Below are 26,254 nucleotides of genomic sequence, written 5' to 3' on the forward strand. Positions count from 1 at the left end.
GGGCCCCAAAACACCGGAATAAAAACTCAGGGACATACCTGCAAGGAGTTTCGGATGCTTCCCAGAGGATGGAGCATTGTCCAAGGAGAAAAATTATCTCGGGTATCTTCCCTAGAGGAGTCTGGGGTTGCTACCCGGGATCACAGGGCCCTAAAGCACTGGAGAAAACTCTGCGGGAGACGCCTGGGAGGAATTCTGGGTAGATCCCGCAGGATGGACCACTGTCAAGAGAGAAAAATCATATTGGGGGTCTTCCCTGGAGGAGTCTGGGGTTGCTACCTGGGATGACAGAACCATAAAGCGTGAGAAAAAAGACTCAGGGACATAGCTGCGACAAGTCTCGGATGCATCCCAGAGGATGGAGCATTGTCCAAGGAGAAAAATGATCCCAGATATCTTTCCTGGGGGAGTCTGGGGTTGCTACCCGGGATTAAAAGGAACCCAAACCACGGGAAAAATGTCTGCGGGAGACGCCTGGGAGGAATCTCAGATGCATCCCAGAGGATGGAGCATTGTCCAAGGAGAAAAATCATCTCGGGTATCTTTCCTGGAGGAGTCTGGGGTTGCTACCAGGAATTACAGGGACCCAAACAACAGTAAAAATGTCTTGGAGATGCCTGAGAGGAATCTCATATGCATCCCAGAAGATGGAGCTTTGTCCCAGGAGAAAAATCATCTCGGGTATCTTCCCTGGAGGAGTCTGGGATTGCTACCCAGGATGACAGGGCACTAAATCTCGGAATACAGACTCAGGACATACCTGCAAGGAGTCTCGGATGCTTCCCAGAGGATGGAGCTTTTTCCAAGGAGAAAAATCATCTCGGGTATCTTCCCTGCAGGAGTCTGGGGTTGCTACCCGGGATTACAGGGACCCAAACCACAGGAAAAATGTCTGGGAGATGCCTGGGAGGAATCTCATATGCATCCCAGAAGATGGAGCTTTGTCCCAGGGGAAAAATCATCTCGGGTATCTTCCCTGGAGGAGTCTGGGGTTGCTACCCGGGATGACAGGGCCCAAAAGCACCGGAATAAACACTCAGGGAAAAAGCTTCAAGGAGTCTCGGATGCTTCCCAGAGGATGGAGCATTGTAAAGGAGAAAAATCATCTCAGGTATCTTCCCTGGAGGAGTCTGGGGTTCTACCCGGGATCACAGGGCCCTAAAGCACTGGAGAAAACTCTGCGGGAGACGCCTGGGAGGAATTCTGGGTAGATCCCGCAGGATGGACCACTGTCAAGAGAGAAAAATCATATTGGGTGTCTTCCCTGGAGGAGTCTGGGGTTGCTACCTGGGATGACAGAACCATAAACCGTGAGAAAAAGACTCAGGGACATAGCTGCGACAAGTCTCGGATGCATCCCAGAGCATGGAGCTTTGTCCAAGGAGAAAAATCATCTCAGGTATCTTCCCTGGAGGAGTCTGGGGTTGCTACCCGGGATTACAGGGACCCAAACCACAGGAAAAATGTTTGCGGGAGACGCCTGGGAGGAATCTCAGATGCATCCCAGAAGATGGAGCATTGTCCAAGGAGAAAAATCATCTCGGGTATCTTCCCTGGAGGAGTCTGGGGTTGCTACCCGGGATTACAGGGAACCAAACCACATGAAAAATGTCTGCGGGAGACGCCTGGGAGGAATCTCAGATGCATCCCAGAGGATGGAGCATTGTCCAAAGAGAAAAATCATCTCGGGTATCTTCCCTGGAGGAGTCTGGGGTTGCTAGCCGGGATCACAGGGCCCCAAAACACCGGAATAAAAACTCAGGGACATACCTGCAAGGAGTTTCGGATGCTTCCCAGAGGATGGAGCATTGTCCAAGGAGAAAAATCATATCGGGTATCTTCCCTGGAGGAGTCTGGGGTTGCTACCCGGGATCACAGGGCCCTAAACCCCAGGAAGAGAACACTCAGAAACAGAGCTGGGAGGAGTCTCGGGTGCATGCCGCAGGATGGACAATAGTCCAAGGAGAAAAATCAACTTGGGTATCTTCCACGGAGGAGTCTGGGGTTGCTACCCGGGATGACAGGGCCCAAAAGCACCGGAATAAACACTCAGGGAAAAAGCTGCAAGGAGTCTCGGATGCTTCCCAGAGGATGGAGCATTGTCCAAGGAGAAAAATCATCTCGGGTATCTTCCCTGGAGGAGTCTGGGGTTGCTACCCGGGATCACAGGGCCCTAAAGCACTGGAGAAAACTCTGCGGGAGACGCCTGGGAGGAATTCTGGGTAGATCCCGCAGGATGGACCACTGTCAAGAGAGAAAAACCATATTGGGTGTCTTCCCTGGAGGAGTCTGGGGTTGCTACCTGGGATGAAAGAACCATAAACCGTGAGAAAAAAGACTCAGGGACATAGCTGCCACAAGTCTCGGATGCATCCCAGAGGATGGAGCATTGTCCAAGGAGAAAAATGATCCCGGATATCTTTCCTGGAGGAGTCTGGGGTTGCTACCCGGGATTACAGGGAACCAAACCACAGGAAAAATGTCTGCGGGAGACGCCTGGGAGGAATCTCAGATGCATCCCAGAGGATGGAGCATTGTCCAAAGAGAAAAATCATCTCGGGTATCTTCCCTGGAGGAGTCTGGGGTTGCTACCCGGGATTACAGGGACCAAAACCACAGGAAAAATGTCTGCGGGAGACGCCTGGGAGGAATCTCAGATGCATCCCAGAGGATGGAGCATTGTCCAAAGAGAAAAATCATCTCGGGTATCTTCCCTGGAGGAGTCTGGGGTTGCTACCCGGGATTACAGGGACCAAAACCACGGGAAAAATGTCTGCGGGAGACGCCTGGGAGGAATCTCAGATGCATCCCAGAAGATGGAGAATTGTCCAAGGAGAAAAATCATCTCGGGTATCTTCCCTGGAGGAGTCTGGGGTTGCTACTGGGGATCACAGGGCCCCAAAACACCGGAATAAAAACTCAGGGACATACCTGCAAGGAGTTTCGGATGCTTCCCAGAGGATGGAGCATTGTCCAAGGAGAAAAATTATCTCGGGTATCTTCCCTGGAGGAGTCTGGGGTTGCTACCCGGGAACACAGGGCCCTAAAGCACTGGAATAAACACTCAGGGACATACCTGCAAGGAGTCTCGGATGCTTCCCAGAGGATGGAGCATTGTCCAAGGAGAAAAATCATCTCGGGTAGCTTCCCTGGAGGAGTCTGGGGTTGCTACCCGGGATTACAGGGACCCAAACCACAGGAAAAATGTCTACGGGAGACGCCTGGGAGGAATCTCAGATGCATCCCAGAGGATGGAGCATTGTCCAAAGAGAAAAATCATCTCGGGTATCTTCCCTGGAGGAGTCTGGGGTTGCTACCCGTGATCACAGGGCCCCGAAACACCGGAATAAAAACTCAGGGACATACCTGCAAGGAGTTTCGGATGCTTCCCAGAGGATGGAGCATTGTCCAAGGAGAAAAGTTATCTCGGGTATCTTCCCTAGAGGAGTCTGGGGTTGCTACCCGGGATCACAGGGCCCTAAAGCACTGGAGAAAACTCTGCGGGAGACGCCTGGGAGGAATTCTGGGTAGATCCCGCAGGATGGACCACTGTCAAGAGAGAAAAATCATATTGGGTGTCTTCCCTGGAGGAGTCTGGGGTTGCTACCTGGGATGACAGACCCATAAACCGTGAGAAAAAGACTCAGGGACATAGCTGCGACAAGTCTCGGATGCATCCCAGAGGATGGAGCTTTGTCCAAGGCGAAAAATCATCTCGGGTATCTTCCCTGGAGGAGTCTGGGGTTGCTACCCGGGATTACAGGGACCCAAACCACAGGAAAAATGTTTGCGGGAGACGCCTGGGAGGAATCTCAGATGCATCCCAGAAGATGGAGCATTGTCCAAGGAGAAAAATCATCTCAGGTATCTTCCCTGGAGGAGTCTGGTGTTGCTACCCGGGATCACAGGGCCCTAAACCCCAGGAAGAAAACACTCAGGGACATACCTGCAAGGAGTCTCGGATGCTTCCCAGAGGATGGAGCATTGTCCAAGGAGAAAAATCATCTCGGGTATCTTCCCTGGAGGAGTCTGGGGTTGCTACTGGGGATCACAGGGCCCCAAAACACCGGAATAAAAACTCAGGGACATACCTGCAAGGAGTTTCGGATGCTTCCCAGAGGATGGAGCATTGTCCAAGGAGAAAAATTATCTCGGGTATCTTCCCTAGAGGAGTCTGGGATTGCTACCCGGGATCACAGGGCCCTAAAGCACTGGAGAAAACTCTGCGGGAGACGCCTGGGAGGAATTCTGGGTAGATCCCGCAGGATGGACCACTGTCAAGACAGAAAAATCATATTGGGTGTCTTCCCTGGAGGAGTCTGGGGTTGCTACCCGGGATCACAGGGCCCCAAAACACCGGAATAAAAACTCAGGGACATACCTGCAAGGAGTTTCGGATGCTTCCAAGAGGATGGAGCATTGTCCAAGGAGAAAAATCATTTCGGGTATCTTCCCTGGAGGAGTCTGGGGTTGCTACCCGGGATGACAGGGACCCAAAACACCGGAATAAACACTCAGGGACATACCTGCAAGGAGTCTCGGATGCATCCCAGAGGATGGAGCTTTGTCCAAGGAGAAAAATGATCCTGGGTATCTTCCCTGGAGGAGTCTGGGGTAGCTACCCGGGATTACAGGGACCCAAACCACAGGAAAAATGTTTGCGGGAGATGCCTGGGAGGAATCTCAGATGCATCCCAGAAGATGGAGCATTGTCCAAGGAGAAAAATCATCTCGGGTATCTTCCACGGAGGAGTCTGGGGTTGCTACCCGGGATTACAGGGAACCAAAACACCGGAATAAACACTCAGGGACATAACTGCAAGGAGTCTCGGATGCTTCCCAGAGAATGGAGCATTGTCTAAGGAGAAAAATCATCTCGGGTATCTTCCCTGGAGGAGTCTGGGGTTGCTACCCGGGATTACTGGGACCCAAACCCCAGGAAAAATATCTGCGGGAGACGCCTGGGAGGAATCTCAGATGCATCCCAGAAGATGGAGCATTGTCCAAGGAGAAAAATCATCTCGGGTATATTCCCTGGAGGAGTCTGGGGTTGCTACCCGGGATCACAGGGCCCTAAACCCCAGGAAGAAAACACTCAGGGACATACCTGCAAGGAGTCTCGGATGCTTCCCAGAGGATGGAGCTTTGTCCAAGGAGAAAAATCATCTCGGGTATCTTCCCTGGAGGAGTCTGGGGTTACTACCCGGGATGACAGGGACCCAAACCACAGGAAAAATGTCTACGGGAGACGCCTGGGAGGAATCTCAGATGCATCCCAGAAGATGGAGCATTGTCCAAGGAGAAAAATCATCTCGGGTATCTTTCCTTCAGGAGTCTGGGTTTGCTACCCGGGATTACAGGCAACCAAACCACAGGAAAAATGTCTGCGGGAGACGCCTGGGAGGAATCTTAGATGCATCCCAGAGGATGGAGCATTGTCCAAAGAGAAAAATCATCTCGGGTATCTTCCCTGGAGGAGTCTGTGGTTGCTACCCGGGATTACAGGGACCCAAACCACAGGAAAAATGTTTGCGGGAGACGCCTGGGAGGAATCTCAGATGCATCCCAGAAGATGGAGCATTGTCCAAGCAAAAAAATCATCTCGGGTATCTTCCCTGGAGGAGTCTGGGGTTGCTACCCGGGATCACAGGGCCCCAAAACACCGGAATAAACACTCAGGGACATAACTGCAAGGAGTCTCGGATGCTTCCCAGAGAATGGAGCATTGTCTAAGGAGAAAAATCATCTCGGGTATCTTCCCTGGAGGAGTCTGGGGTTGCTACCCGGGATTACTGGGACCCAAACCACAGGAAAAATATCTGCGGGAGACGCCTGGGAGGAATCTCAGATGCATCCCAGAAGATGGAGCATTGTCCAAGGAGAAAAATCATCTCGGGTATATTCCCTGGAGGAGTCTGGGGTTGCTACCCGGGATCACAGGGCCCTAAACCCCAGGAAGAAAACACTCAGGGACATACCTGCAAGGAGTCTCGGATGCTTCCCAGAGGATGGAGCTTTGTCCAAGGAGAAAAATCATCTCGGGTATCTTCCCTGGAGGAGTCTGGGGTTACTACCCGGGATGACAGGGACCCAAACCACAGGAAAAATGTCTGCGGGAGACGCCTGGGAGGAATCTCAGATGCATCCCAGAAGATGGAGCATTGTCCAAGGAGAAAAATCATCTCGGGTATCTTTCCTTCAGGAGTCTGGGTTTGCTACCCGGGATTACAGGCAACCAAACCACAGGAAAAATGTCTGCGGGAGACGCCTGGGAGGAATCTTAGATGCATCCCAGAGGATGGAGCATTGTCCAAAGAGAAAAATCATCTCGGGTATCTTCCCTGGAGGAGTCTGGGGTTGCTACCCGGGATTACAGGGACCCAAACCACAGGAGAAATGTCTGCAAGAGACGCCTGGGAGGAATCTCAGATGCATCCCAGAAGATGGAGCATTGTCCAAGGAGAAAAATCATCTCGGGTATCTTCCCTGGAGGAGTCTGTGGTTGCTACCCGGGATTACAGGGACCCAAACCACAGGAAAAATGTTTGCGGGAGACGCCTGGGAGGAATCTCAGATGCATCCCAGAAGATGGAGCATTGTCCAAGCAAAAAAATCATCTCGGGTATCTTCCCTGGAGGAGTCTGGGGTTGCTACCCGGGATCACAGGGCCCCAAAACACCGGAATAAACACTCAGGGACATACCTGCAAGGAGTCTCGGATGCTTCCCAGAGAATGGAGCATTGTCTAAGGAGAAAAATCATCTCGGGTATCTTCCCTGGAGGAGTCTGGGGTTGCTACCCGGGATTACAGGGACCCAAACCACAGGAAAAATGTCTGCGGGAGACGCCTGGGAGGAATCTCAGATGTATCCCAGAAGATGGAGCATTGTCCAAGGAGAAAAATCATCACGGGTATCTTCCCTGGAGGAGTCTGGGGTTGCTACCCGGGATTACAGGGAACCAAACCACAGGAAAAATGTTTGCGGGAGACGCCTCGGAGGAATCTCAGATGCATCCCATAAGATGGAGCATTGTCCAAGGAGAAAAATCATCTCGGGTATCTTCCCTGGAGGAGTCTGGGGTTGCTACCCGGGATCACAGGGCCCTAAAGCACTGGAATAAAAACTCAGGGACATACCTGCAAGGAGTTTCGGATGCTTCCCAGAGGATGGAGCATTGTCCAAGGAGAAAAATTATCTCGGGTATCTTCCCTGGAGGAGTCTGGGGTTGCTACCCGGGATCACAGGGCCCTAAAGCACTGGAGAAAACTCTGCGGGAGACGCCTGGGAGGAATTCTGGGTAGATCTCGCAGGATGGACCACTGTCAAGAGAGAAAAATCATATTGGGTGTCTTCCCTGGAGGAGTTTGGGGTTGCTACCTGGGATGACAGAACGATAAACTGTGAGAAAAAAGACTCAGGGACATAGCTGCGACAAGTCTCGGATGCATCCCAGAGGATGGAGAATTGTCCAAGGAGAAAAATCATCTCGGGTGTCTTCCCTGGAGGAGTCTGGGGTTGCTACCCGGGATTACAGGGACCCAAACTACAGGAAAAATGTTTGCGGGAGACGCCTGGGAGGAATCTCAGATGCATCCCAGAAGATGGAGCTTTGTCCCAGGAGAAAAATCATCTCGGGTATCTTCCCTGGAGGAGTCTGGGGTTGCTACCCGGGATCACAGGGCCCTATAGCACGGGAATAAACACTCAGGGACATACCTGCAAGGAGTCTCGGATGCTTCCCAGAGGATGGAGCATTGTCCAAGGAGAAAAATCATCTCGGGTATCTTCCCTGGAGGAGTCTGGGGTTGCTACCCGGGATTACAGGGACCCAAACCACAGGAAAAATGTCTGCGCGAGAGGCCTGGGAGGAATCTCAGATGCATCCCAGAGGATGGAGCATTGTCCAAAGAGAAAAATCATCTCGGGTATCTTCCCTGGAGGAGTCTGGGGTTGCTACCCGGGATTACAGGGACCCAAACCAGAGGAAAAATGTTTGCGGGAGACGCCTGGGAGGAATCTCAGATGCATCCCAGAAGATGGAGCATTGTCCAAGGAAAAAAATCATCTCAGGTATCTTCCCTGGAGGAGTCTGGGGTTGCTACCCGGGATTACAGGGACCCAAACCACAGGAAAAATGTCTGCGGGAGACGCCTGGGAGGAATCTCAGATGTATCCCAGAAGATGGAGCATTGTCCAAGGAGAAAAATCATCTCGGGTATCTTCCCTGGAGGAGTCTGGGGTTGCTACCCGGGATTACAGGGAACCAAACCACGGGAAAAATGTCTGCGGGAGACGCCTGGGAGGAATCTCAGATGCATCCCAGAAGATGGAGCATTGTCCAAGGAGAAAAATCATCTCGGGTATCTTCCCTGGAGGAGTCTGGGGTTGCTACCCGGGATCACAGGGCCCTAAAGCACTGGAATAAACACTCAGGGACAAAGCTGCAAGGAGTCTCGGATGCTTCCCAGAGGATGGAGCATAGTCCAAGGAGAAAAATCATCTCGGGTATCTTCCCTGGAGGAGTCTGGGGTTGCTACCCGGGATCACAGGGCCCCAAAACACCGGAATAAAAACTCAGGGACATACCTGCAAAGAGTTTCGGATGCTTCCCAGAGGATGGAGCATTGTCCAAGGAGAAAAATCATCTCGGGTATCTTCCCTGGAGGAGTCTGGGGTTCTACCCGGGATCACAGGGCCCTAAAGCACTGGAGAAAACTCTGCGGGAGACGCCTGGGAGGAATTCTGGGTAGATCTCGCAGGATGGACCACTGTAAGAAGAGAAAAATCATATTGGGTGTCTTCCCTGGAGGAGTCTGGGGTTGCTACCTGGGATGACAGAACGATAAACCGTGAGAAAAAAGACTCAGGGACATAGCTGCCACAAGTCTCGGATGCATCCCAGAGGATGGAGCATTGTCCAAGGAGAAAAATCATCTCGGGTATCTTCCCTGGAGGAGTCTGGGGTTGCTACCCGGGATCACAGGTCCCTAAAGCACTGGAATAAACACTCAGGGACATACCTGGAAGGAGTTTCGGATGCTTCCCAGAGGATGGAGCATTGTAAAGGAGAAAAATCATCTCGGGTATCTTCCCTGGAGGAGTCTGGGGTTGCTACCCGGGATCACAGGGCCCCAAAACACCGGAATAAAAACTCAGGGACATACCTGCAAGGAGTTTCGGATGCTTCCCAGAGGATGGAGCATTGTCCAAGGAGAAAAATTATCTCGGGTATCTTCCCTAGAGGAGTCTGGGGTTGCTACCCGGGATCACAGGGCCCTAAAGCACTGGAGAAAACTCTGCGGGAGACGCCTGGGAGGAATTCTGGGTAGATCCCGCAGGATGGACCACTGTCAAGAGAGAAAAATCATATTGGGTGTCTTCCCTGGAGGAGTCTGGGGTTGCTACCTGGGATGACAGAACCATAAACCGTGAGAAAAAGACTCAGGGACATAGCTGCGACAAGTCTCGGATGCATCCCAGAGGATGGAGCTTTGTCCAAGGAAAAAAATGATCCCAGGTATCTTCCCTGGAGGAGTCTGGGGTTGCTACCCGGGATTACAGGGCCCCAAAACACCGGAATAAACACTCAGGGACATACCTGCAAGGAGTCTCGGATGATTCCCAGAGGATGGAGCATTGTCCAAGGATAAAAGTCATCTCGGGTATCTTCCCTGTAGGAGTCTGGGGTTGCTACCCGGGATTACAGGGACCCAAACCACAGGAAAAATGTTTGCGGGAGACGCCTGGGAGGAATCTCAGATGCATCCCAGAAGATGGAGCATTGTCCAAGGAGAAAAATCATCTCGGGTATCTTCCCTGGAGGAGTCTGGGGTTGCAACCCGGGATCACAGGGCCCCAAAACACCGGAATAAACACTCAGGGACATACCTGCAAGGAGTCTCGGATGCTTCCCAGAGGATGGAGCTTTGTCCAAGGAGAAAAATCATCCCGGGTATCTTCCCTGGAGGAGTCTGGGGTTGCTACCCGGGATTACAGGGACCCAAACCACAGGAGAAATGTCTGCGAGAGACGCCTGGGAGGAATCTCAGATGCATCCCAGAAGATGGAGCATTGTCCAAGGAGAAAAATCATCTCGGGTATCTTCCCTGGAGGAGTCTGGGGTTGCTACCCGGGATTACAGGGACCCAAACCACAGGAAAAATGTCTGCGGGAGACGCCTGGGAGGAATCTCAGATGTATCCCAGAAGATGGAGCATTGTCCAAGGAGAAAAATCATCACGGGTATCTTCCCTGGAGGAGTCTGGGGTTGCTACCCGGGATTACAGGGAACCAAACCACAGGAAAAATGTCTGCGGGAGACGCCTCGGAGGAATCTCAGATGCATCCCATAAGATGGAGCATTGTCCAAGGAGAAAAATCATCTCGGGTATCTTCCCTGGAGGAGTCTGGGGTTGCTACCCGGGATCACAGGGCCCTAAAGCACTGGAATAAAAACTCAGGGACATACCTGCAAGGAGTTTCGGATGCTTCCCAGAGGATGGAGCATTGTCCAAGGAGAAAAATTATCTCGGGTATCTTCCCTGGAGGAGTCTGGGGTTGCTAGCCGGGATCACAGGGCCCTAAAGCACTGGAGAAAACTCTGCGGGAGACGCCTGGGAGGAATTCTGGGTAGATCTCGCAGGATGGACCACTGTCAAGAGAGAAAAATCATATTGGGTGTCTTCCCTGGAGGAGTTTGGGGTTGCTACCTGGGATGACAGACCGATAAACTGTGAGAAAAAAGACTCAGGGACATAGCTGCGACAAGTCTCGGATGCATCCCAGAGGATGGAGAATTGTCCAAGGAGAAAAATCATCTCGGGTATCTTCCCTGGAGGAGTCTGGGGTTGCTACCCGGGATCACAGGGCCCTATAGTACGGGAATAAACACTCAGGGACATACCTGCAAGGAGTCTCGGATGCTTGCCAGAGGATGGAGCATTGTCCAAGGAGAAAAATCATCTCGGGTATCTTCCCTGGAGGAGTCTGGGGTTGCTACCCGGGATTACAGGAACCCAAACCACAGGAAAAATGTTTGCGGGAGACGCCTGGGAGGAATCTCAGATGCATCCCAGAAGATGGAGCATTGTCCAAGCAAAAAAATCATCTCGGGTATCTTCCCTGGAGGAGTCTGGGGTTGCTACCCGGGATCACAGGGCCCCAAAACACCGGAATAAACACTCAGGGACATACCTGCAAGGAGTCTCGGATGCTTCCCAGAGAATGGAGCATTGTCTAAGGAGAAAAATCATCTCGGGTATCTTCCCTGGAGGAGTCTGGGGTTGCTACCCGGGATTACAGGGACCCAAACCACAGGAAAAATGTCTGCGGGAGACGCCTGGGAGGAATCTCAGATGTATCCCAGAAGATGGAGCATTGTCCAAGGAGAAAAATCATCACGGGTATCTTCCCTGGAGGAGTCTGGGGTTGCTACCCGGGATTACAGGGAACCAAACCACAGGAAAAATGTCTGCGGGAGACGCCTCGGAGGAATCTCAGATGCATCCCATAAGATGGAGCATTGTCCAAGGAGAAAAATCATCTCGGGTATCTTCCCTGGAGGAGTCTGGGGTTGCTACCCGGGATCACAGGGCCCTAAAGCACTGGAATAAAAACTCAGGGACATACCTGCAAGGAGTTTCGGATGCTTCCCAGAGGATGGAGCATTGTCCAAGGAGAAAAATTATCTCGGGTATCTTCCCTGGAGGAGTCTGGGGTTGCTACCCGGGATCACAGGGCCCTAAAGCACTGGAGAAAACTCTGCGGGAGACGCCTGGGAGGAATTCTGGGTAGATCTCGCAGGATGGACCACTGTCAAGAGAGAAAAATCATATTGGGTGTCTTCCCTGGAGGAGTTTGGGGTTGCTACCTGGGATGACAGACCGATAAACTGTGAGAAAAAAGACTCAGGGACATAGCTGCGACAAGTCTCGGATGCATCCCAGAGGATGGAGAATTGTCCAAGGAGAAAAATCATCTCGGGTATCTTCCCTGGAGGAGTCTGGGGTTGCTACCCGGGATCACAGGGCCCTATAGTACGGGAATAAACACTCAGGGACATACCTGCAAGGAGTCTCGGATGCTTGCCAGAGGATGGAGCATTGTCCAAGGAGAAAAATCATCTCGGGTATCTTCCCTGGAGGAGTCTGGGGTTGCTACCCGGGATTACAGGGACCCAAACCACAGGAAAAATGTCTGCGCGAGAGGCCTGGGAGGAATCTCAGATGCATCCCAGAGGATGGAGCATTGTCCAAAGAGAAAAATCATCTCGGGTATCTTCCCTGGAGGAGTCTGGGGTTGCTACCCGGGATTACAGGGACCCAAACCAGAGGAAAAATGTTTGCGGGAGACGCCTGGGAGGAATCTCAGATGTATCCCAGAAGATGGAGCATTGTCCAAGGAAAAAAATCATCTCAGGTATCTTCCTTGGAGGAGTCTGGGGTTGCTACCCGGGATTACAGGGACCCAAACCACAGGAAAAATGTCTGCGGGAGACGCCTGGGAGGAATCTCAGATGTATCCCAGAAGATGGAGCATTGTCCAAGGAGAAAAATCATCTCGGGTATCTTCCCTGGAGGAGTCTGGGGTTGCTACCCGGGATTACAGGGAACCAAACCACGGGAAAAATGTCTGCGGGAGACGCCTGGGAGGAATCTCAGATGCATCCCAGAAGATGGAGCATTGTCCAAGGAGAAAAATCATCTCGGGTATCTTCCCTGGAGGAGTCTGGGGTTGCTACCCGGGATCACAGGGCCCTAAAGCACTGGAATAAACACTCAGGGACAAAGCTGCAAGGAGTCTCGGATGCTTCCCAGAGGATGGAGCATAGTCCAAGGAGAAAAATCATCTCGGGTATCTTCCCTGGAGGAGTCTGGGGTTGGTACCCGGGATCACAGGGCCCCAAAACACCGGAATAAAAACTCAGGGACATACCTGCAAAGAGTTTCGGATGCTTCCCAGAGGATGGAGCATTGTCCAAGGAGAAAAATCATCTCGGGTATCTTCCCTGGAGGAGTCTGGGGTTGCTACCCGGGATCACAGGGCCCTAAAGCACTGGAGAAAACTCTGCGGGAGACACCTGGGAGGAATTCTGGGTAGATCTCGCAGGATGGACCACTGTAAGAAGAGAAAAATCATATTGGGTGTCTTCCCTGGAGGAGTCTGGGGTTGCTACCTGGGATGACAGAACCATAAACCGTGAGAAAAAAGACTCAGGGACATAGCTGCGACAAGTCTCGGATGCATCCCAGAGGATGGAGCATTGTCCAAGGAGAAAAATCATCTCGGGTATCTTCCCTGGAGGAGTCTGGGGTTGCTACCCGGGATTACAGGGACCCAAACCACAGGAAAAATGTCTGCGGGAGACGCCTGGGAGGAATCTCAGATGTATCCCAGAAGATGGAGCATTGTCCAAGGAGAAAAATCATCTCGGGTATCTTCCCTGGAGGAGTCTGGGGTTGCTACTGGGGATCACAGGGCCCCAAAACACCGGAATAAAAACTCAGGGACATACCGGCAAGGAGTTTCGGATGCTTCCCAGAGGATGGAGCATTGTCCAAGGAGAAAAATTATCTCGGGTATCTTCCCTAGAGGAGTCTGGGGTTGCTACCCGGGATCACAGGGCCCTAAAGCACTGGAATAAACACTCAGGGACATACCTGCAAGGAGTCTCGGATGCTTGCCAGAGGATGGAGCATTGTCCAAGGAGAAAAATCATCTCGGGTATCTTCCCTGGAGGAGTCTGGGGTTGCTACCCGGGATTACAGGGACCCAAACCACAGGAAAAATGTCTACGGGAGACGCCTGGGAGGAATCTCAGATGCATCCCAGAGGATGGAGCATTGTCCAAAGAGAAAAATCATCTCGGGTATCTTCCCTGGAGGAGTCTGGGGTTGCTACCCGGGATCACAGGGCCCCAAAACACCGGAATAAAAACTCAGGGACATACCTGCAAGGAGTTTCGGATGCTTCCCAGAGGATGGAGCATTGTCCAAGGAGAAAAATTATCTCGGGTATCTTCCCTAGAGGAGTCTGGGGTTGCTACCCGGGATCACAGGGCCCTAAAGCACTGGAGAAAACTCTGCGGGAGACGCCTGGGAGGAATTCTGGGTAGATCTCGCAGGATGGACCACTGTCAAGAGAGAAAAATCATATTGGGTGTCTTCCCTGGAGGAGTTTGGGGTTGCTACCTGGGATGACAGAACGATAAACTGTGAGAAAAAAGACTCAGGGACATAGCTGCGACAAGTCTCGGATGCATCCCAGAGGATGGAGAATTGTCCAAGGAGAAAAATCATCTCGGGTATCTTCCCTGGAGGAGTCTGGGGTTGCTACCCGGGATTACAGGGAACCAAACCACGGGAAAAATGTCTGCGGGAGACGCCTCGGAGGAATCTCAGATGCATCCCAGAAGATGGAGCATTGTCCAAGGAGAAAAATCATCTCGGGTATCTTTCCTGGAGGAGTCTGGGGTTGCTACCCGCAATTACAGGCAACCAAACCACAGGAAAAATGTCTGCGGGAGACGCCTGGGAGGAATCTTAGATGCATCCCAGAGGATGGAGCATTGTCCAAAGAGAAAAATCATCTCGGGTATCTTCCCTGGAGGAGTCTGGGGTTGCTACCCGGGATCACAGGGCCCTAAACCCCAGGAAGAGAACACTCAGAAACAGAGCTGGGAGGAGTCTCGGGTGCATCCCGCAGGATGGACAATAGTCCAAGGAGAAAAATCAACTTGGGTATCTTCCACGGAGGAGTCTGGGGTTGCTACCCGGGATCACAGGGCCCAAAAGCACCGGAATAAACACTCAGGGAAAAAGCTGCAAGGAGTCTCGGATGCTTCCCAGAGGATGGAGCATTGTAAAGGAGAAAAATCATCTCAGATATCTTCCCTGGAGGAGTCTGGGGTTACTACCCGGGATCACAGGGCCCTAAAGCACTGGAGAAAACTCTGCGGGAGACGCCTGGGAGGAATTCTGGGTAGATCCCGCAGGATGGACCACTGTCAAGAGAGAAAAATCATATTGGGTGTCTTCCCTGGAGGAGTCTGGGGTTGCTACCTGGGATGACAGAACCATAAACCGTGAGAAAAAGACTCAGGGACATAGCTGCGACAAGTCTCGGATGCATCCCAGAGGATGGAGCTTTGTCCAAGGAGAAAAATGATCCCGGGTATCTTCCCTGGAGGAGTCTGGGGTTGCTACCCGGGATCACAGGGCCCCAAAACACCGGAATAAACACTCAGGGACATACCTGCAAGGAGTCTCGGATGCTTCCCAGAGGATGGAGCATTGTCCAAGGAGAAAAATCATCTCGGGTATCTTCCCTGGAGGAGTCTGGGGTTGCTACCCGGGATTACAGGGACCCAAACCACAGGAAAAATGTTTGCGGGAGACGCCTGGGAGGAATCTCAGATGCATCCCAGAAGATGGAGCATTGTCCAAGCAGAAAAATCATCTCGGGTATCTTCCCTGGAGGAGTCTGGGGTTGCTACCCGGGATCACAGGGCCCCAAAACACCGGAATAAACACTCAGGGACATACCTGCAAGGAGTCTCGGATGCTTCCCAGAGAATGGAGCATTGTCTAAGGAGAAAAATCATCTCGGGTATCTTCCCTGGAGGAGTCTGGGGTTGCTACCCGGGATTACAGGGACCCAAACCACAGGAAAAATGTCTGCGGGAGACGCCTGGGAGGAATCTCAGATGTATCCCAGAAGATGGAGCATTGTCCAAGGAGAAAAATCATCACGGGTATCTTCCCTGGAGGAGTCTGGGGTTGCTACCCGGGATTACAGGGACCCAAACCACAGGAAAAATGTCTGCGGGAGACGCCTGGGAGGAATCTCAGATGCATCCCAGAAGATGGAGCATTGTCCCAGGAGAAAAATCATCTCGGGCATCTTCCACGGAGGAGTCTAGTGTTGCTACCCGGGATCACAGGGCCCTAAAGCACTGGAATAAACACTCAGGGACATACCTGCAAGGAGTCTCGGATGCTTCCCAGAGGATGGAGCATTGTCCAAGGAGAAAAATCATCTCGGGTATCTTCCCTGGAGGAGTCTGGGGTTGCTACCCGGGACTACAGGGACCCAAACAACAGGAAAAATGTCTACGGGAGACGCCTGGGAGGAATCTCAGATGCATCCCACAGGATGGAGCATTGTCCAAAGAGAAAAATCATCTCGGGTATCTTCCCTGGAGGAGTCTGGGGTTGCTACCCGGGATCACAGGGCCCCAAAACACCGGAATAAAAACTCGGGGACATACCTGCAAGGAGTTTCGGATGCTTCCCAGAGGATGGAGCATTGTCCAAGGAGAAAAGTTATCTCGGGTATCTTCCCTAGAGGAGTCTGGGGTTGCTACCCGGGATCACAGGGCCCTAAAGCACTGGAGAAAACTCTGCGGGAGACGCCTGGGAGGAATTCTGTGTAGATCCCGCAGGATGGACCACTGTCAAGAGAGAAAAACCATATTGGGTGTCTTCCCTGGAGGAGTCTGGGGTTGCTACCTGGGATGACAGAACCATAAACCGTGAGAAAAAGACTCAGGGACATAGCTGCGACAAGTCTCGGATGCATCCCAGAGGATGGAGCTTTGTCCAAGGCGAAAAATCATCTCGGGTATCTTCCCTGGAGGAGTCTGGGGTTGCTACCCGGGATTACAGGGACCCAAACCACAGGAAAAATGTTTGCGGGAGACGCCTGGGAGGAATCTCAGATGCATCCCAGAAGATGGAGCATTGTCCAAGGAGAAAAATCATCTCAGGTATCTTCCCTGGAGGAGTCTGGGGTTGCTACCCGGGATCACAGGGCCCTAAACCCCAGGAAGAAAACACTCAGGAACAAAGCTGCAAGGAGTCTCGGATGCTTCCCAGAGGATGGAGCATTGTCCAAGGAGAAAAATCATCTCGGGTATCTTCCCTGGAGGAGTCTGGGGTTGCTACCCGGGATTACAGGGAACCAAACCACGGGAAAAATGTCTGCGGGAGACGCCTGGGAGGAATCTCAGATGCATCCCAGAAGATGGAGCATTGTCCAAGGAGAAAAATCATCTCGGGTATCTTCCCTGGAGGAGTCTGGGGTTGCTACCCGGGATCACAGGGCCCTAAAGCACTGGAATAAACACTCAGGGACATACCTGCAAGGAGTCTCGGATGCTTCCCAGAGGATGGAGCTCTTCCCAAGGAGAAAAATCATCTCGGGTATCTTCCCTGGAGGAGTCTGGGGTTGCTACCCGGGATCACAGGGCCCCAAAACACCGGAATAAAAACTCAGGGACATACCTGCAAGGAGTCTCGGATGCTTCCCAGAGGATGGAGCTTTATCCAAGGAGAAAAATCATCTCAGGTATCTTCCCTGAAGGAGTCTGGGGTTGCTACCCAGGTTTACAGGGACCCAAACCACATGAAAAATGTCTGTGGGAGATGCCTGGGATGAATCTCATATGCATCCCAGAAGATGGAGCTTTGTCCCAAGAGAAAAATCATCTCGGGTATCTTCCCTGGAGGAGTCTGGGGTTGCTACCCGGGATTACAGGGACCCAAACCACAGGAAAAATGTTTGCGGGAGACGCCTGGGAGGAATCTCATATGCATCCCAGAAGATGGAGCATAGTCCAAGGAGAAAAATCATCTCGGGTATCTTCCCTGGAGGAGTCTGGGGTTGCTACCTGGGATGACAGAACCCTAAACCGCGAGAAAAAAGACTCAGGGACATAGCTGCGACAAGTCTCGGATGCATCCCAAAGGATGGAGCATTGTCCAAGGAGAAAAATCATCTCGGGTATCTTTCCTGGAGGAGTCTGGGGTTTCTACCTGGAATTACAGGGACCCAAACAACAGGAAAAATGTCTGGGAGATGCCTGGGAGGAATCTCATATGAATCCCAGAAGATGGAGCTTTGTCCCAGGAGAAAAATCATCTCGGGTATCTTCCCTGAAGGAGTCTGGGGTTGCTACCCGGGATCACAGGGCCCCAAAACACCGGAATAAACACTCAGGGACATACCTGCAAGGAGTCTCGGATGCTTCCCAGAGGATGGAGCTTTGTCCAAGGAGAAAAATCATCTCGGGTATCTTGCCTGGAGGAGTCTGGGATTGCTACCCAGGATGACAGGGCGCTAAACCACCGGAATAAAGACTAAGGGACATACCTGCAAGGAGTCTCGGATGCTTCCCAGAGGATGGAGCTTTGTCCAAGGAGAAAAATCATCTCGGGTATCTTCCCTGGAGGAGTCTGGGGTTGCTACCCGGGATTACAGGGCCCTAAAGCACTGGAATAAAGACTCAGGGACAAAGCTGCAAGGAGTCTCGGATGCTTCCCAGAGGATGGAGCATTGTCCAAGGAGAAAAATCATCTCGGGTATCTTCCCTGGAGGAGTCTGGGGTTGCTACTGGGGATCACAGGGCCCCAAAACACCGGAATAAAAACTCAGGGACATACCTGCAAGGAGTTTCGGATGCTTCACAGAGGATGGAGCATTGTCCAAGGAGAAAAATTATCTCGGGTATCTTCCCTAGAGGAGTCTGGGGTTGCTACCCGGGATCACAGGGCCCTAAAGCACTGGAGAAAACTCTGCGGGAGACGCCTGGGAGGAATTCTGGGTAGATCTCGCAGGATGGACCACTGTCAAGAGAGAAAAATCATATTGGGTGTATTCCCTGGAGGAGTCTGGGGTTGCTACCTGGGATGACAGAACCCTAAACCGCGAGAAAAAAGACTCAGGGACATAGCTGCGACAAGTCTCGGATGCTTCCCAGAGGATGGAGCATTGTCCAAGGAGAAAAATCATCTCGGGTATCTTCCCTGGAGGAGTCTGGGGTTGCTACCCGGGATTACAGGGAACCAAACCACAGGAAAAATGTCTGCGGGAGACGCCTGGGAGGAATCTCAGATGTATCCCAGAAGATGGAGCATTGTCCAAGGAGAAAAATCATCTCGGGTATCTTTCCTGGAGGAGTCTGGGGTTGCTACACGGGATCACAGGGCGCTAAACCCCAGGAAGAAAACACTCAGAAACAGAGCTGGGAGGAGTCTCGGGTGCATCCCGCAGGATGGACAATAGTCCAAGGAGAAAAATCAACTTGGGTATCTTCCACGGAGGAGTCTGGGGTTGCTACCCGGGATCACAGGGCCCAAAAGCACCGGAATAAACACTCAGGGAAAAAGCTGCAAGGAGTCTCGGATGCTTCCCAGAGGATGGAGCATTGTCCAAGGAGAAAAATGATCCCGGATATCTTTCCTGGAGGAGTCTGGGGTTGCTACCCGGGATTAAAGGGACCCAAACCACGGGAAACATGTCTGCGGGAGACGCCTGGGAGGAATCTCAGATGCATCCCAGAAGATGGAGCATTGTCCAAGGAGAAAAATAATCTCGGGTATCTTCCCTGGAGGAGTCTGGGGTTGCTACCCGGGATCACAGGGCCCCAAAACACCGGAATAAACACTCAGGGACATACCTGCAAGGAGTCTCGGATGCTTCCCAGAGGATGGAGCATTGTCCCAGGAGAAAAATCATCTCGGGTATCTTCCCTGGAGGAGTCTGGGGTTGCTACCCAGGTTTACAGGGACCCAAACCACAGGAAAAATGTCTGCGGGAGACGCCTGGGAGGAATCTCAGATGCATCCCAGAGGATGGAGCATTGTCCAAAGAGAAAAATCATCTCGGGTATCTTCCCTGGAGGAGTCTGGGGTTGCTACCAGGGATCACAGGGCCCTAAACCCCAGGAAGAAAACACTCAGAAACAGAGCTGGGAGGAGTCTCGGGTGCATCCCGCAGGATGGACAATAGTCCAAGGAGAAAAATCAACTTCGTTATGTTCCCTGGAGGAGTCTGGGGTTGGTACCCGGGATGAAAGGGCCCCAAAACACCGGAATAAACACTCAGGGACATACCTGCAAGGAGTCTCGGATGCTTCCCAGAGGATGGAGCTTTATCCAAGGAGAAAAATCATCTCGGGTATCTTCCCTAGAGGAGTCTGGGGTTGCTACCCGGGATCACAGGGCCCTGAAGCACTGGAGAAAACTCTGCGGGAGACGCCTGGGAGGAATTCTGGGTAGATCCCGCAGGATGGACCACTGTCAAGAGAGAAAAATCATATTGGGTGTCTTCCCTGGAGGAGTCTGGGGTTGCTACCTGGGATGACAGAACCATAAACCATGAGAAAAAAGACTCAGGGACATAGCTGCGACAAGTCTCGGATGCATCCCAGAGGATGGAGCATTGTCCAAGGAGAAAAATGATCCCGGGTATCTTCCCTGGAGGAGTCTGGGGTTGCTACCCGGGATTAAAGGGACCCAAACCACAGGAAAAATGTCTGCGGGAGACGCCTGGGAGAAATCTCAGATGCATCCCAGAAGATGGAGCATTGTCCAAGGAGAAAAATCATCTCGGGTATCTTCCCTGGAGGAGTCTGGAGTTTCTACCCGGGATCACAGGGCCCCAAAACACCGGAATAAACACTCAGGGACATACCTGCAAGGAGTCTCGGATGCTTCCCAGAGAATGGAGCATTGTCTAAGGAGAAAAATCATCTCGGCTATCTTCCCTGGAGGAGTCTGGGGTTGCTACCCAGGTTTACAGGGACCCAAACCACATGAAAAATGTCTGTGGGAGATGCCTGGGATGAATCTCATATGCATCCCAGAAGATGGAGCTTTGTCCCAAGAGAAAAATCATCTCGGGTATCTTCCCTGGAGGAGTCTGGGGTTGCTACCCGGGATTACAGGGACCCAAACCACAGGAAAAATGTTTGCGGGAGACGCCTGGGAGGAATCTCATATGCATCCCAGAAGATGGAGCATTGTCCAAGGAGAAAAATCATCTCGGGTATCTTCCCTGGAGGAGTCTGCGGTTCTACCCGGGATCACAGGGCCCTAAAGCACTGGAATAAACACTCAGGGACAAAGCTGCAAGGAGTCTCGGATGCTTCCCAGAGGATGGAGCATTGTCCAAGGAGAAAAATCATCTCGGGTGTCTTCCCTGGAGGAGTCTGGGGTTGCTACCCGGAATCACAGGGCCCCAAAACACCGGAATAAAAACTCAGGGACATACCTGCAAGGAGTTTCGGATGCTTCCCAGAGGATGGAGCATTGTCCAAGGAGAAAAATTATCTCGGGTATCTTCCCTAGAGGAGTCTGGGGTTGCTACCCGGGATCACAGGGCCCTAAAGCACTGGAGAAAACTCTGCGGGAGACGCCTGGGAGGAATTCTGGGTAGATCCCGCAGGATGGACCACTGTCAAGAGAGAAAAATCATATTGGGTGTCTTCCCTGGAGGAGTCTGGGGTTGCTACCTGGGATGACAGAACCATAAAGCGTGAGAAAAAAGACTCAGGGACATAGCTGCGACAAGTCTCGGATGCATCCCAGAGGATGGAGCATTGTCCAAGGAGAAAAATGATCCCAGATATCTTTCCTGGGGGAGTCTGGGGTTGCTACCCGGGATTAAAAGGAACCCAAACCACGGGAAAAATGTCTGCGGGAGACGCCTGGGAGGAATCTCAGATGCATCCCAGAGGATGGAGCATTGTCCAAGGAGAAAAATCATCTCGGGTATCTTTCCTGGAGGAGTCTGGGGTTGCTACCAGGAATTACAGGGACCCAAACAACAGTAAAAATGTCTTGGAGATGCCTGAGAGGAATCTCATATGCATCCCAGAAGATGGAGCTTTGTCCCAGGAGAAAAATCATCTCGGGTATCTTCCCTGGAGGAGTCTGGGATTGCTACCCAGGATGACAGGGCACTAAATCTCGGAATACAGACTCAGGACATACCTGCAAGGAGTCTCGGATGCTTCCCAGAGGATGGAGCTTTTTCCAAGGAGAAAAATCATCTCGGGTATCTTCCCTGCAGGAGTCTGGGGTTGCTACCCGGGATTACAGGGACCCAAACCACAGGAAAAATGTCTGGGAGATGCCTGGGAGGAATCTCATATGCATCCCAGAAGATGGAGCTTTGTCCCAGGGGAAAAATCATCTCGGGTATCTTCCCTGGAGGAGTCTGGGGTTGCTACCCGGGATGACAGGGCCCAAAAGCACCGGAATAAACACTCAGGGAAAAAGCTTCAAGGAGTCTCGGATGCTTCCCAGAGGATGGAGCATTGTAAAGGAGAAAAATCATCTCAGGTATCTTCCCTGGAGGAGTCTGGGGTTCTACCCGGGATCACAGGGCCCTAAAGCACTGGAGAAAACTCTGCGGGAGACGCCTGGGAGGAATTCTGGGTAGATCCCGCAGGATGGACCACTGTCAAGAGAGAAGAATCATATTGGGTGTCTTCCCTGGAGGAGTCTGGGGTTGCTACCTGGGATGACAGAACCATAAACCATGAGAAAAAAGACTCAGGGACATAGCTGCGACAAGTCTCGGATGCATCCCAGAGGATGGAGCATTGTCCAAGGAGAAAAATGATCCCGGGTATCTTCCCTGGAGGAGTCTGGGGTTGCTACCCGGGATTAAAGGGACCCAAACCACAGGAAAAATGTCTGCGGGAGACGCCTGGGAGAAATCTCAGATGCATCCCAGAAGATGGAGCATTGTCCAAGGAGAAAAATCATCTCGGGTATCTTCCCTGGAGGAGTCTGGAGTTTCTACCCGGGATCACAGGGCCCCAAAACACCGGAATAAACACTCAGGGACATACCTGCAAGGAGTCTCGGATGCTTCCCAGAGAATGGAGCATTGTCTAAGGAGAAAAATCATCTCGGCTATCTTCCCTGGAGGAGTCTGGGGTTGCTACCCAGGTTTACAGGGACCCAAACCACATGAAAAATGTCTGTGGGAGATGCCTGGGATGAATCTCATATGCATCCCAGAAGATGGAGCTTTGTCCCAAGAGAAAAATCATCTCGGGTATCTTCCCTGGAGGAGTCTGGGGTTGCTACCCGGGATTACAGGGACCCAAACCACAGGAAAAATGTTTGCGGGAGACGCCTGGGAGGAATCTCATATGCATCCCAGAAGATGGAGCATTGTCCAAGGAGAAAAATCATCTCGGGTATCTTCCCTGGAGGAGTCTGCGGTTCTACCCGGGATCACAGGGCCCTAAAGCACTGGAATAAACACTCAGGGACAAAGCTGCAAGGAGTCTCGGATGCTTCCCAGAGGATGGAGCATTGTCCAAGGAGAAAAATCATCTCGGGTGTCTTCCCTGGAGGAGTCTGGGGTTGCTACCCGGAATCACAGGGCCCCAAAACACCGGAATAAAAACTCAGGGACATACCTGCAAGGAGTTTCGGATGCTTCCCAGAGGATGGAGCATTGTCCAAGGAGAAAAATTATCTCGGGTATCTTCCCTAGAGGAGTCTGGGGTTGCTACCCGGGATCACAGGGCCCTAAAGCACTGGAGAAAACTCTGCGGGAGACGCCTGGGAGGAATTCTGGGTAGATCCCGCAGGATGGACCACTGTCAAGAGAGAAAAATCATATTGGGTGTCTTCCCTGGAGGAGTCTGGGGTTGCTACCTGGGATGACAGAACCATAAAGCGTGAGAAAAAAGACTCAGGGACATAGCTGCGACAAGTCTCGGATGCATCCCAGAGGATGGAGCATTGTCCAAGGAGAAAAATGATCCCAGATATCTTTCCTGGGGGAGTCTGGGGTTGCTACCCGGGATTAAAAGGAACCCAAACCACGGGAAAAATGTCTGCGGGAGACGCCTGGGAGGAATCTCAGATGCATCCCAGAGGATGGAGCATTGTCCAAGGAGAAAAATCATCTCGGGTATCTTTCCTGGAGGAGTCTGGGGTTGCTACCAGGAATTACAGGGACCCAAACAACAGTAAAAATGTCTTGGAGATGCCTGAGAGGAATCTCATATGCATCCCAGAAGATGGAGCTTTGTCCCAGGAGAAAAATCATCTCGGGTATCTTCCCTGGAGGAGTCTGGGATTGCTACCCAGGATGACAGGGCACTAAATCTCGGAATACAGACTCAGGACATACCTGCAAGGAGTCTCGGATGCTTCCCAGAGGATGGAGCTTTTTCCAAGGAGAAAAATCATCTCGGGTATCTTCCCTGCAGGAGTCTGGGGTTGCTACCCGGGATTACAGGGACCCAAACCACAGGAAAAATGTCTGGGAGATGCCTGGGAGGAATCTCATATGCATCCCAGAAGATGGAGCTTTGTCCCAGGGGAAAAATCATCTCGGGTATCTTCCCTGGAGGAGTCTGGGGTTGCTACCCGGGATGACAGGGCCCAAAAGCACCGGAATAAACACTCAGGGAAAAAGCTTCAAGGAGTCTCGGATGCTTCCCAGAGGATGGAGCATTGTAAAGGAGAAAAATCATCTCAGGTATCTTCCCTGGAGGAGTCTGGGGTTCTACCCGGGATCACAGGGCCCTAAAGCACTGGAGAAAACTCTGCGGGAGACGCCTGGGAGGAATTCTGGGTAGATCCCGCAGGATGGACCACTGTCAAGAGAGAAAAATCATATTGGGTGTCTTCCCTGGAGGAGTCTGGGGTTGCTACCTGGGATGACAGAACCATAAACCGTGAGAAAAAGACTCAGGGACATAGCTGCGACAAGTCTCGGATGCATCCCAGAGGATGGAGCTTTGTCCAAGGAGAAAAATCATCTCAGGTATCTTCCCTGGAGGAGTCTGGGGTTGCTACCCGGGATTACAGGGACCCAAACCACAGGAAAAATGTTTGCGGGAGACGCCTGGGAGGAATCTCAGATGCATCCCAGAAGATGGAGCATTGTCCAAGGAGAAAAATCATCTCGGGTATCTTCCCTGGAGGAGTCTGGGGTTGCTACCCGGGATTACAGGGAACCAAACCACAGGAAAAATGTCTGCGGGAGATGCCTGGGAGGAATCTCAGATGCATCCCAGAGGATGGAGCATTGTCCAAAGAGAAAAATCATCTCGGGTATCTTCCCTGGAGGAGTCTGGGGTTGCTACCCGGGATCACAGGGCCCCAAAACACCGGAATAAAAACTCAGGGACATATCTGCAAGGAGTTTCGGATGCTTCCCAGAGGATGGAGCATTGTCCAAGGAGAAAAATCATATCGGGTATCTTCCCTGGAGGAGTCTGGGGTTGCTACCCGGGATCACAGGGCCCTAAACCCCAGGAAGAGAACACTCAGAAACAGAGCTGGGAGGAGTCTCGGGTGCATCCCGCAGGATGGACAATAGTCCAATGAGAAAAATCAACTTGGGTATCTTCCACGGAGGAGTCTGGGGTTGCTACCCGGGATGACAGGGCCCAAAAGCACCGGAATAAACACTCAGGGAAAAAGCTGCAAGGAGTCTCGGATGCTTCCCAGAGGATGGAGCATTGTCCAAGGAGAAAAATCATCTCGGGTATCTTCCCTGGAGGAGTCTGGGGTTGCTACCCGAGGTCACAGGGCCCCAAAACACCGGAATAAAAACACAGGGACATACCTGGAAGGAGTTTCGGATGCTTCCCAGAGGATGGAGCATTGTCCAAGGAGAAAACTTATCTCGGGTATCTTCCCTAGACGAGTCCGGGGTTGCTACCTGGGTTCACAGGGCCCTAAAGCACTGGAGAAAACTCTGCGGGAGACGCCTGGGAGGAATTCTGGGTAGATCCCGCAGGATGGACCACTGTCAAGAGAGAAAAACCATATTGGGTGTCTTCCCTGGAGGAGTCTGGGGTTGCTACCTGGGATGAAAGAACCATAAACCGTGAGAAAAAAGACTCAGGGACATAGCTGCCACAAGTCTCGGATGCATCCCAGAGGATGGAGCATTGTCCAAGGAGAAAAATGATCCCGGATATCTTTCCTGGAGGAGTCTGGGGTTGCTACCCGGGATTACAGGGAACCAAACCACAGGAAAAATGTCTGCGGGAGACGCCTGGGAGGAATCTCAGATGCATCCCAGAGGATGGAGCATTGTCCAAAGAGAAAAATCATCTCGGGTATCTTCCCTGGAGGAGTCTGGGGTTGCTACCCGGGATCACAGGGCCCTAAACCCCAGGAAGAAAACACTCAGAAACAGAGCTGGGAGGAGTCTCGGGTGCATCCCGCAGGATGGACAATAGTCCAAGGAGAAATATCAACTTCGGTATCTTCCACGGAGGAGTCTGGGGTTGCTACCCGGGATGACAGGGCCCAAAAGCACCGGAATAAACACTCAGGAAAAAAGCTGCAAGGAGTCTCGGATGCTTCCCAGAGGATGGAGCATTGTAAAGGAGAAAAATCATCTCAGGTATCTTCCCTGGAGGAGTCTGGGGTAGCTACCCGGAATTACAGGGACCCAAACCACAGGAAAAATGTCTGCGGGAG

Source organism: Vanellus vanellus (assembly GCF_965231255.1).
Source record: "Vanellus vanellus genome assembly, contig: HAP1_SCAFFOLD_39, whole genome shotgun sequence".
Lineage (NCBI taxonomy): Eukaryota > Metazoa > Chordata > Aves > Charadriiformes > Charadriidae > Vanellus > Vanellus vanellus.